Here is a 13,330-nt window from a genome sequence, read left to right as displayed (position 1 = left end):
TTGGTCGGCCCAGCACAAGCCAGCAAGGCCACAGTAGGTGTCATTCAGGGTTCCTGTGGGAATGATGGTCTGTGGTCCTTGCATCATGGGAGACGTGCAAAACCAAACGTGCCCAACATCACCACAAGACGCCATGAACAGAACAATTTAAGGGGGCTTCCTGAAGAAAGTGACATTGAGGCAAGGCTTTGAAGGATGCATGGGAGTTTGTGTAACGGGTACCCATATCGGAGGACTCTGAACCTTGTGGGTGGAGGGACTGACATTGAGGCTAAGCCAGGGGAAGATACCAAATATTGGCAGGGCCATCGGCTAATCAGGATGTTCAAGTCCCCTGGAGCTGGATCAGGGAGGCCCCTGGGCTGGAGCAGGGGGGAGGCCTGAAGGGTTACAGGGGAGGGGCTAGGGCTCAGAAGTTGTGGTAGCTATTTAACCCAAACTAGAAGTATTTCAGTATTTTAACAGCAGATCTAGTTGTACCCGTAGTCCTGGCTGTGTACAGTCAGGATACGGGGTGGGCCAGGGCCAGAGCAAGGGGATCTCTGCCCCCACCCCCACCCCCCCAGGGCAAAGCACACTTCACATATTGCCTCTACTACTGACTGGATTTGAGGTCCCAGCCCCTGTCCTTACCCCGTGCCACCCAGCAGCCCAGCTAGGATCAGGCACCCATCCCAGGGGGTCTGAGCTCTGGCAGGAAGAGAAGACGTGGCTGAAGAAGAGGGGAATGCAGGGACACCTTGCCTGTCCAGCCCTTCAGGTGGCCTTGCTGTCCCTACACAGACAGACTTCAGGCTTCAGTGTCTCCCTTCCTCCACCTAAATGTATAGAGAATGAATGTGTGGAAGATGGGGGTATCCCTCCTGGCATCCGATCACCTGGGCCCATCTCCCAGAACATCCTCTGGGGCCCACGGAACCCTTTGAACTTCCCTCTCACAACCTGTTTTGGTTCCTCGTTTTGTGGAGGTGGTCTGTGCTCAAAACTTAGGTTCTAAAGTCCTGGGTGTCCCATGTGTTGAGCGTCCCAGTTTCCTCATCTGGAAAATGGGGACTTCACAGATGAGGAAACTGAGGCCACGTTTAGTGCTATCATGTGCCCCAAGTCACACATCTGGAAAGTGGCATTGGTCTTCAGTCCCTTGCACCTGACTCCAGAGCCCAACTACTCAACTCCTACCCTACAATGCTCCTATAAACCATAGCGGTGAGTGCTATGCTTTAGTGTCAGGAAGAGGTTGACTAACTCATACTACAGTGTTAGTGACTGCTCATACTCCTGAGATGTCCTATCCAATTATTTTTAAATGTTCATTTTATTTTTGAAAGAGTGTGAGCAGAGGAGGGGCAGGGGGTGGGGGACAGAGGATCTGAAGCAGGCTCTGCACTGACAGCAGAAAGCCCAATATGGGGCTCAATCTCATGAACCATGAGATCAAGGTCTGGGCCAAAGCCAGATGTGTAACTGACTGAGCCAACCAGGTGCCCCTGTATTGCCCTTTAGATAGGATATCTCAGGGGGTGCCTGGGTGGCTCAGTCGGTTAAGCATCATCCCTGGCTAGCAAGGATGTACCTTGGGAACACTGATTTTCAAGCCCTCTGATGTGACAAAGCCCCAAAGGACACCGTGTCTCTGACCTGCCACCCTTGAACTGCCCCACTTGCCTCCTCACCAGGCTCCCTGCCTCTGTCTGTTTCCCACTCAGCAGCCAGATAACACCTTTCCTTCGCTCTCCCCTTTGTCTCCATCCACTCCCTTCCCTTTTCCGCTTTCCTCCAATTCATCATTTTAAAAATCAATTTCTAGGTATTGTTCTACGATTTCTTTATGCAAATACAAACAAGCGGGAACCTAGATTCTGCCCCAACCTTGCTCTTTCTCACAAAACAACCCACCTTGGAGATCTTTCATATCACAACCCCTCCGTGGGCTTCCCTTGGTCTCAGAACAAAGCCAAAGCCCTCCCCTATATACTCCTCCCTGCACTCTCCCGCTTCCCCACCTCACTCCCTCCGGGACCACAGACACGTTTCCTCTGCCCAGAGCACTCTTCTCTGAGGGCCCCTCGTCCTCCTTTCATGTAATCTCAGAGAGGTTTCTGTGAGCCCCTTATCTAAGGAGCCACGCCTTCTGTCACTATCCTGTCACCCTGATTTAGTTTCTCCATAGAATTTATTACACCCTGACATAATCTGTTATTTTATTGTCTATACTCCCCAACCTTCAGAATATTAGCTCCTTGCCTGCCTTGAGTATGGCTGTCCTCGTGTCTGGAACAGTGTCCGGCACACAGTAGGTGCTTGCCCCAAACAGTGCCCCCTGGTGGCCACATTCTCTCTCCGCACACAGTAAGCCTCCTCGTATAGAAGTGAGGTCTTAGCGCCCCCTCGTGGCTATGTGAGTTGGTTTTAAACTGCACCCCAGAGGTTAGTTACTCTGGGAACGCGGCGGGGGTGCGGGGAGAAGGTGTCAGATGGCTTTTAATTAAAAGAGCAGGCTCCAGACGCAGCTGCTACCAGGCACTCATCCATCTGATCAACACCAGAGGCTTTGCTAATTAGAATGATAAATATTAGAAATGGGCTTTTATCAATGATTCGGCTGGTATTCACAATTGACTAAAATGTTTTAGAAATACTTTTCATCCTCATAATAAACAGGGCAGCAAGTCAGCAAAGAGATTATCATGGTTGATATAAGATCAACCTACAGGGGCGCCTGGGTGGCGCAGTCGGTTAAGCGTCCGACTTCAGCCAGGTCACAATCTCGCGGTCTGTGAGTTCGAGCCCCGCGTCTGACGGCTCAGAGCCTGGAGCCTGCTTCCGATTCTGTGTCTCCCTCTCTGCCCCTCCCCCGTTCATGCTCTGTCTCTCTCTGTCCCAAAAATAAATAAATGTTGAAAAAAAAAAAAAAAGATCAACCTACAAAAATCAGGATCATTTCTGTAACACTATAATAACCAATTCGTGTTTATTTTTTATGTTTTTCTTTCTTTTTTTTTGTTATCCCCTCTCCCCCATTTATTTTTTTTTTTAACTTTTTTTTTTTTTTAATTTATTTTTGGGACAGAGAGAGACAGAGCATGAACGGGGGAGGGGCAGAGAGAGAGGGAGACACAGAATCAGAAACAGGCTCCAGGCTCCGAGCCATCAGCCCAGAGCCTGATGCGGGGCTCGAACTCACGGACCGCGAGATCGTGACCTGGCTGAAGTCGGCCGCTTAACCGACTGCGCCACCCAGGCGCCCCTCCCCCATTTATTTTTGAGAGAGAGAGAGAGAGAGAGAGAGAGTGAGGGTGTGCGGGGGAGGAGCAGAGGAAGAGAGAGAGAGAGGGAGAGAATCCTAAGCAGGCTCCATGCTGTCAACGCAGAGCCTGATCCAGGGCTTGGTCTTGTGAACAGTGAGATCATGACCTGAACTGAAATCAAGAGTCAGAAGCTCAACCGAGCCACCCAGGTGCCCCTGTAATAACCAATTCAAACAAAGTTTTAGGGGTGCCTGGCTGGCTCAGTCCGTAGAGCATGCAACTTTTTTTTTTTTTTTAATGTTTATTTATTTTTGAGAGACAGAGTGTGAGCAGTGGAGGAACAGAGAGACAGGGAGACACAGAATCTGATGCAGGCTCCAGGCTCTGAGTTGTCAGCACAGAGCCCAATGTGGAGCTTGAACTCACCAACCATGAGATCATGACCTGAGCCGAAGTCAGATGCTTAACTGACTGAGCCGCCCAGGCGCCCCATGCATCTCTTAATTTCAGGGTCATCAGTTGGAGCCCCACGTTGGACACAGGGATTACTTTTAAAAAATTAAAATGTCAATAAAGGATACAGAAGGTATTCTGAAAAAAATGAAACCATCCATATCCTTAGATAGGCTATCTTAATATTATCCACATGTCAATTCTCTCAAAATTAGTCTACATGTTTAAAGCAATCTTAATCAAAATGTTTTTTTTTTTAAATACTTGATAAACCAATTCTAAAATTTATATGGAGGCACAGGGTACCTGGGTGGCTCAGTCGGTTGAGCGTCTGACTTCGGCTCAGGTCATAATCTCATGGTTTGTGAGTTTGAGCCCCGCGTTGGGCTCGCTGCTGTTCGTGCAGGGCCTCCTTTGGATCCTCTGTCCCCTTCTCTCTCTTTGCACCTCCCCTGCTCATGTTCTCTCTCTCTCAAAAATAAATAAATATTTAAAAAATTATATGGAGGAATAAAGGTATACAGATAGCTAAGTCAACATTAAAAAGGAAGGGAGGGTCTAGGGGTGCCTGGGTGGCTCAGCAGGTTACGCGTCCAACTTTGATTTTGGCTCAGGTCATGATCTCATGGTTCATGGGTTCCAGCCCCACATCGGGCTCTTCACTGTCAGCTGGGAGCCTGCTGGAGATCCTCTCTCTCCCTCTCTCTCTGCCCCTCCCCTGAGGGAAAAAAAAAGGAAGAGGGGATTCTGCATTACCAAATATTAAGACCAACTGCAAAGCCACAGTTATAAAAACAGTGGGATACAAGAACAGGTGCATGCACCAAAGGAACAGAACAGACTCACAGGCAGACCCAGGCCCGTTTAGGGACGTAAGACGAGACAGGTTGCATTGCCATTCCATGGAGGAAAGGATGGATTGTTCACTGTGACTTTAGGAAAACTTGCACATTCTATGGAGAAAAAGAAAATGGATCCTTACCTCACACCACACACAAAGACTCTAAATGAAGTAAAGACCTAAATGTAAAGAATTAAACTATGGAGGGGCACCTGGGTGGCTCAGTCTGTTAAACATCCAACTTTGGCTCAGGTCATGATCTCTGGTTGGTGAGTTCAAGCCCCACGTTGGGCTCTGTGCTGACAGCTTGGAGCCTGGAGTCTGCTTCGGATTCTGTGTCTGCCTCTCTCTCTGCCCCTCCCCCACTCATTCTCTCTCTCTCTCTCTCTCTCTCTCCCCCTCTCTCAAAAATAAATAAATAAACAAACAAAAACAAGGAGAGGGGTGCCTGGCTGGCTTAGTTGGCAGAGCAGGGTTGTAAGTTTGAGCCCCACATTGGGTGTAGGGATCACTTAAAAATAAAAATCTTAACAAAAAAATAAAACAACAATGAGACATCAGTTAACACCTATTGATCAGGAAAAATTAGAAAGCTGGATGATACCGGGGCACCTGGCTGGCTCAGTTGGAGGAGCCTGCAACTCTTGATCTTGGGGTTATGAGTTTGAGCCCTACGTTGGGTGTAGAGATTAGGTAAAGGTAAAATCTTTAAAGTTTTGTTATTTTATTTTATTTTTATTTTATTTTACTTTATTTTAATGTTTATTCATTTTTGAGAGACAGAGACAGAGCACACAAGCAGAGAAGGTAAGGAGGGGGGTGGGGACACAGAATCCGGAGCAGGCTCCAGGCTTCGAGTTGCCAACACAGAGCCTGACGCGGGGCTGGAACTCATGAGCCGTGAGATCGTGACCTGAGCCGAAGTCGGATGCTCAAACGCCTCAGTCACCCCGGTGCCCCAAGTTTTTATTTTATTTTAGAGAAACAGTGTGTGAACAGAGGAGAGGGGCAGAGGGAGAGAGAAAGAATCTTAAGCAGGCTCCACACTCAGCTTGGAGCCTGACGTGGGGCTTGATCCCACGACCTGGGATCATGACCTGAGACTAAATCAAGAGTTGGACACTGAACCAACTGAGTCATCCAGGAGCCCCATTAAAGGTAAAATCTTTAAAAAGAAGGAAAGAAGAAAGAAAGAAAGAAAGAAGAAAGAAAGGGAAAAGAAAGCAAGGAAGTAAGAAAGAAAGAAAAAGCAAGCAAGCAGGCAAGCTGGATGATACTAAGTGTTGGCAGTGGCATTGACCAACAGAACAGACCAGCAAGCATGCATGGAGTGCGTGGTAACGCACGGTAAGTGAACTGGATAAACACTAGGCTAGGCCTGGGGAAATAGGGCCCCCATGCACTGCATGTGGGAGCGGCTCATGGTCCAGGCATCTGGAGAGAAACCTATTCATTCAGTCTCAGGTATTTCTGAGCACCTATTCTATGTCTGCCTACATCAGGAGCTTACACTCTAACAGGGCAAAACAGATAATAAACAATATTATAAATGAGTGAATTACGTATTAGAAGGTGATGAGAATTATGGGAAAAATTAAGCAAAGAGAAAAAATGAGACACAGCAAAGAGATTGGAAGTGCTAGGGAGGGGAAGGTTGTGGTTTTCTTCCTTTTTAAAAAGATTTTTTTTAATGTTTATTTATTTATTTAAAAAAAAAATTTTTTTTTCAACATTTATTTATTTTTGGGACAGAGAGAGACAGAGCATGAAGGGGGGAGGGTCAGAGAGAGAGGGAGACACAGAATCGGAAACAGGCTCCAGGCTCCGAGCCATCAGCCCAGAGCCCGACGCGGGGCTCGAACCCACGGACCGAGAGATCGTGACCTGGCTGAAGTCGGACGCTTAACCGACTGCGCCACCCAGGCGCCCCTAATGTTTATTTTTGACAGGGAGAGAGACAGACTGGGGGCAGGGGAGGGGCGGAGAGAGAGGGAGACACAGAATCCGAAACAGCCTCCAGGCTCTGAGCTGTCAGCACAGAGCCCGATACAGGGCTCGAACTCACAAGCGGTGAGATCATGACCTGAGCCGAAGTCGGACACTCAACCGACTGAGCCACCCAGGTGCCCCGATTGTGATTTTCAACAGGGTAGTGTGGTAGACAGAGAAATGGCCCCCCAAATGTCTGTGTCCTAATCCCTAGAACCTGTGACTATGTTACCTCACGTGGCAGAAGGGAGTCTGCAGACGTGATGAAGTTAAGGATCTTGAGTTAGGGAAGATTATCCTGGGTTATCCTGGTGGGTCCAACGCAATCACGAGGGTCCGTGTAAGAGAGAGGCAGAGGGAGATTTGAAAGGTGGAGGGTGGGCGGTCACAAGCGTCAGCCATGGATGCTGGGAGAGGTGCCCACCTGATTCTCTCCTAGCGCCTCTGGAACTGGAGGGGAAGGAATAATGTTGTTGTTATGTTATGTTATGTTATGTTATGTTATTTACTTACTGTTTATTTGTTTTTTGAGAGACAGGGATAGTTAGAGTGGGGGGAGGGGCAGAGAGAGAGAGAGAGAGAGAGAGAGAATCCATGCTGCCAACACAGAGCCCCATGTGAGGCTTGAACCCATGAACTGTGAGATCATGACCTGAGCTGAAACCAAGAGTTGGAGGCTTAATCCACGGAGCCTCCCAGGCTCCCTGAAATTTCTGTTGTTTTAAGCCCCTGAGTTTGTAGTCATTTGTCACAGCAGCCAAGTTCTGCCACGTCTCATCTCCTCCTCACCCCCACTCTGCCCAGTCCTCCCGCCAGAACTTCCTCAGCCTCCTCCCTGGTCGGTCTCTATGCTCCCTCCTTGCTCCCGCAGTTTGTCCCACACGTGCGACCATGAGGATCCTTCTAAAACAGCATTCCATTATCCTTTGAGCCCTCCTCGGGCTCCCTTCCCTTCCCTTCCCTTCCCTTCCCTTCCCTCCCCTCCCCTCCCCTCCCCTCCCCTCCCCTCCCCTCCCCTCCCCTTCCCCACCCCTCCCCTTCCCTTCCTTCCCTACCTGACGCGGTCTCACCGGCTCCGCGCCTCAGGAGTTGTTGCAAGGGTCACGTGAGAGTGCTCAGGGACCAGGACTCCTCCCACAGCCACCCCGTCAGGGCCGCGCAGAGGGTGCTTTGGGGTGGGCACACCCGAGTTCAAGTCCAGCCTTTGAGATGTATTTGTGATCTCTGACCAGAGAATGGGGGGTGGGGGGTGGGGGGCGGCTGGAATAATGCCCCTCCCCCGCCAGGCTGCTGTGCAAAACCTTGAGCCCAGGTGAGGTGCACAGTAGGTGTTCAGCCACAGGAATTTATGGCATGAGGACCACAGAGGGTATTTACCGCGTGGGGTGTGCCAGGCGCTGTTCTAAGTGCTTTGCGTGGACCCCCAGCATCCTCACCACAAACCCGTGAAGCTGGAATAATTAATCCTAGTTTATAGATGAGGAAACTGAACTTCCAGAAAGATTGAGGAAGTTCCCGCAGAGCCACAGGGGCGGACGGGACACTGGCCCACGGAGCCCATGCCATCCACTCTCGGCTCTGTGGCTTGTGCTGTGACCCCCCCTCCCCAGGCCCCATGGCAGCCCAGTGCTTGACGGTCATCCCTTCAGCTGTATTTTGTGTCTTCTCTCTGTGTTTGTCCTCACGCTCTAACCCAGTGGTTCTCACGCCATGAGGTCATTGGAGAGATGTGGGGGCTGGTTCGGGACAGATGGTGAGGGCTGTTGACAGAGACCCTGAATCTCTAGGACCTGGGGTTTGGGGGGCGGGGTTGGGCAGGGATGGCACTTTCACAGAATGCCTGAGTGGATTCTGACACAGGAAATCGGTTAGCCCCCTGGCTCAGAGGAGCGCAGGGAAGAAAGGTGAGTTTAACTTCTGAGTCAGACCTGGGTTCAAATCCTAGCTCTCCCTGTCCTGACGGGTAGGAGCTCTTGGTGAGGGTATTGTCTCTCTGAGCCTAAATTGCCTGTCTGATGCTGAGGTGATAAGTCCTGCTCCCTAAGGGTGGTCGGTGTGATTCAGTGATGTAAAACCTGTAAAAAAAAAAAAAAAAAAAAAAACAACAACAAAAAAAAAACCACAAAAAACCCACCTCAGTACAGGTCCTGACACACAGGAAGAGACCAATGAGACTGTACATTATTTATCATTGTTGTTATTATTATGGATCATTATGGTTGTTGCCCTGGTATTGTGTGATCCCCAACCTCACCTCCTCTGTACTTCAAAAAAAAATTTTAAGTTTATTTATTTATTTAGAGAGGGACAGAAATAGTACAAGTGGGGGAGCGGCAGAGAGAGAGAGAGAGAGAGAGAGAGAGAGAGAATCCTAAGCAGGCTCCGCGATGTCAGCACAGAGTATGCAGGGCTCGAACTCACAAAGCATGAGATCATGACCTGAGCCAAAACCAAGAGTCGGACACTTAATGGACTGAGCCAGCCAGGTGCCCCTCACCCAGGTGTTTATTTTTTTGAGAGAGGGAGAGAGAGAGAGCGCATTCGCGGGAGGCGCAGAGAGAGAGGGAGACAGAGGATCCTAAGTGGGCTCTCTGCTCTCAGCACAATGCAGGGCTCGAGCCCACAAACTGTGAGATCATGACCTGAGCTGAAGTCTGACGCTTAACTGACTGAACCACCCAGGCGCCCCGCATCTATACTTTGATATCCACATCCGGTCAGGAGACTTCTGAAGGTCATGTCTGAACATCCCAAGGGAGGTTTAGGGGAGGGCTGGATACTCGGAAGATTAGTGGGGAAGAGAGGGATGTGGGGTGGGAGATTAACAATAGCGTCTTCCTCAGAAGCCCAGGGGGGGCCCCCAGGAGTCTGGAACAGAGGGTCTCCTAGTGATTCCACAGGAGCTTTTGGGCTAGGATGTCAGACACCAGTGGCCGGGTGCTGGGCAGGGTCTGAGGCTCAGGGTGGGTGGACCCTGTCTCCACTAGTGGCCCCACTGCCACCTGGGTATCTGTCCCAGGTCTGAGGATTCAGAACAACCCGTGTGGACAAAGACTGGAGCCACAGTGCCCTCTGGTGGCCAGATGCTTGGGCTCCAGGGTTAAGTGAAGTGACCAAAGTTTGGGACTTCCAGGGACAGTGTTTGTTCCCAAAACTCCAGTGACGGGAAGAGTAGATATCAGGACCCCAAGATGTCAGAACAGACACTTACCCTGTGTCTGGAGAGGGCAAGGGGTCAGGACTTGGAAAGGATTCTCGTGGAATCTCCTACAAAAGGCCCCCCCACCCCCCCGGGTGCTGTCTCAGTCTGTACAGCATGCGACTTTTTTTTTTTTTTTTTTTTTTTAGTGTTTATTTATTTTTGAGAGAAGGAAAGAGAGTGTGAGTGGGGAAGGGGTAGAGAGAGAGGGAGACACAGATCTGAAGCAGACTCTAGGCTCTGAGCTGTCAGCACAGAGTCCCATGTGGGGCTTCGAACTGGTGAACCACGAGACCTGAGCTGAAGTCAGATGCTCAACTGACTGAGCCATCCAGGTGTCCCAAGCATATGACTCTTGATGTCAGAGTCATGAGTTCAAGCCCCACGTTGGATCAGGAGGCTCCTCTGGGCTCCCACAGAGCCTGTGCTTCTCTATCCCAGCCTCGACCCCTCTGCCTGGGCTTCCTCCACTCTTGGCTGCCATTGTGTGGTGATGGGTCTCTTATCCCACTGGACTGTGAGCTTAAGAGCCCGGGGAAGAGCCAGCACGGCTGTGTCCAGCCTGCCCACACAGAGCTGGGGACCATAATCCTCTAGAAAGGAGTGAATGTGCCTGCTAACCTCTCCCTTCTCTTTGCCTTTAACTCTAGACCCCCTGCTGGGAAGGTTTCCTTAATGCAGCACCCCACCCCCCACTCAGGTTGTCCAAGTGTCTGTGTGGGGCACAGTCTGGACCCCACCTGACTCTCTGTCCCCGCTAGTTGTGTGCCTCAGAGCTAGATGGTGAGGAGACACACGGAGCATGACAACTAGTTGATTCACTTATTTATTCAACAAATAATTATTGAGCACCTACTATTTTCCAGGCCCTGTTCTAGGCACTGGGGAGACAGCAGTGGATGGAACAACAATCCCTGCCCTCACAGAGCTATTATTCTAATGGGCAGAGACAGACACTAAGTCAAATAACTAAACAGATTTAGTACAAGATGACAAACTATGGTATGTATTGGAAGAAAAGGCATTTCAGAGGACAGAGTTATGGGGGATGCTATTTTAGCTGAGGTTCGATCTGAGGAGGTAACATTTAATCAAAAACCTGAATAAAGCAAGGGATGGAGCCATGTGGATATCGGGGAGGAATATTCTAAGCAGAGAGAACAGTAAGTGCAAAGATCCTGTGGCTGACATGGGATTGGAATGCTCCAGGAACAGGGAGGAGGCCGGTGTGACTGGAGCAAAGTTAGCCAATGGAAGGAAAGAGGGAGATGAGGTTAGAAATGTGATGAAGGTTGGGGAGGGGATCACTTGGGGCACTGAGGGCGGACTGAGGACTTTGCACTTTATTCCAGTTATGAAAGAAGCCCCCGGAGGTTTTGAGCCCAAGAGCGTTGTGACGCCATATGTTTTAGGTAGCGCACTCTGGCTGCCATGGGGAGAACAGACATGGGGTTGTCCAGGCGGGACACAATGGTGGACAGTACCAGGTGGAGGGTGTGAAGGGAGAAGAGTGGGTAGATCCTGGATCTGCTTTGTGAATGTAGAGATAACACGGTTTGCTGATGGGCTTGGGGTGTGTGTGTGTGAAAAAGAAGAGAGTCGATGATTGATTGCACTTAGAACAAAATCCATTTTCTTTGTAATGTCCTACAAGGCTCTACATGATCTGGGTCCTTGCCCTCTCCCCAACCTTGTCTCTCCCCTCACTCATTCTGCTCCGATCACACCAGCTTTCTTACTGATCTTTGCACTTGTCAAAGCGTGTTCCCTTTCCCCTCCTGTCTCCTGGCTGCAACTTCTCGGGTCTCAGCTCAAATGTCATCTTCTCAGAGAAGCCGTTTTATAGCATTCATAATTTTCTAAATTGATTTTGTCTATTTATTTTCTTCGTTGTCATCTTGTCTTTCTCCACTAAAAGGTGAGCTGCTTGAGGGCAGCGACTTTGGTCACTGCTCTGTGTCCCAGTGCCTAGAAAAGTGCCCGGCACCTGGCAAGCACTGATTAAGTGAACAAAGACACTGATTAACCTCTGTGCTTGTTTACAGGCTGGCTTACACAGAAGAGACACCCAGACAAGCAGGCATAGACAAGAACACACAACAGATCCTTGGGTCATCCACATACCCTGGGGAGACCCAGAAGCCAGGGGCCACCTGCTCCCGCGCCCGCGGTTCCTGGTGGATGGAGAGCCCGAGGTGGGAATGGAGCACCCCCAGGGAGGAGGAAAAGATGCTCTGGGACGAGCCCAGCCCCGCCCTGTATCCCCAGCAGCCAATGGGCGTGTGGTCCTCCCGGCGCCCCCTGGGACGTGTAGTCCGGTCAGGGGCGCCCTCGGGCGCCGCTGTGCGCCCCTAGACTCCACGTCCCGTCGTGCGCCGGGAGGTGCGGGGATTGGCCGAGCCCCGCCCCCGACCCGCCCCGCTCAGCTCGCGCCGCAGCCCCAAGAATGAATGAAATCGTAGCGCGCTGGGCGGCAGAGCGGGCGGCGCAGGCCGGGCTGGGCCCGCGCGCGGCGGCAGCAGCGCCCCGGGCCGGAGGCGGCCCAGCCGAGCGGGCCATGGCCACCGCCATTCAGAACCCGCTCAAGTCGTGAGTGTCCCCGCCGTTCACGTCCCTCCATCCCGCCCCCCACCCCTGGCCCTTCCCCCGCCTCTTGGGGAGGGGGACGCAGCGCGCGGAAGGTAGTTTAATGGGGGCCCTCCAGCTGGTCCCCCCCACCGCTGGGGGACCTGCCGCCCCTTGTTGCCCCCTGGGGTTGGGGGCGGGAGCCCCTTCAGGGTCGCGGGGGCGTCTCTTCTTTGTCGCTGTCAGTGAAGGAATGTGGCGCGGGTTGGGGGGTGGCGGAGGCCGTTTCCCCACCCAGAGTGGGGGTAGGGGCTTCCCTCTCCTCCTCCTCCATCTCTCCTTCGCCGTGTCTCCGGGGGCGCCGGGGGGCATAGGGCTGGGAGTACGAACGCCCAAGTCCAGACCTCAGCCTCCGGGGTCTTCACCACCCTCCTTCCCCCTCAGCAGAGCACCTTTCTCTTTCCTCTCTCCTTCTCCGGGGACCTCGGCCCGCGTGGCCGCAGGGTGGGAGCTGAGTCGTCGGGGTTCCCGGTCGGATCCCTGCTGGCTCCCTTTTTTCCTCCCCGGGTCTTCGGGACCTAGAAGCTCCGACGCCCAGGTCAGTTTAGACCGTGGGATTCCTCCCTCTCCCCGCCCATACACATCTAACCAGAGCATCTGGGACCGGATGCTTCGGGAGAGGATGCTGGCAGCACCCTCAATCTCGGGGGATTCCCTCCCTTTCTCCCTGTCCGCGTCCCTCCTCCGAGCGTTAGCTTCCTCCTGGGCCCGGTGGCTGGGAACCTGGACGCCCGGGTTCAAGCCTAGCTCTGTCCCATCCCTCTCCTCTCTTAGCCACCTCTTTTCTCTGTCTTTCCATCTCTCTCTCTCGCTCCCTCTTCGGGATCCTGGACTCCCGGGTCCCAGCGCTCCCCACCCCCTTTCCTCCGGCGGTGACAGCGGGCTCAGAGTGACAGGCGCGCGGCCGTTCCCGCCCTCCCTCCCCGGCTGGCGAGCGCGGCACTCCCCTCCCCCTCCGCCCCTGCCCGGGGGGCG

This window comes from Prionailurus viverrinus, chromosome E2 (assembly GCF_022837055.1).
Source record: "Prionailurus viverrinus isolate Anna chromosome E2, UM_Priviv_1.0, whole genome shotgun sequence".
Taxonomy (NCBI): Eukaryota; Metazoa; Chordata; class Mammalia; order Carnivora; family Felidae; genus Prionailurus; species Prionailurus viverrinus.
This window is presented reverse-complemented; position numbering follows the sequence as displayed.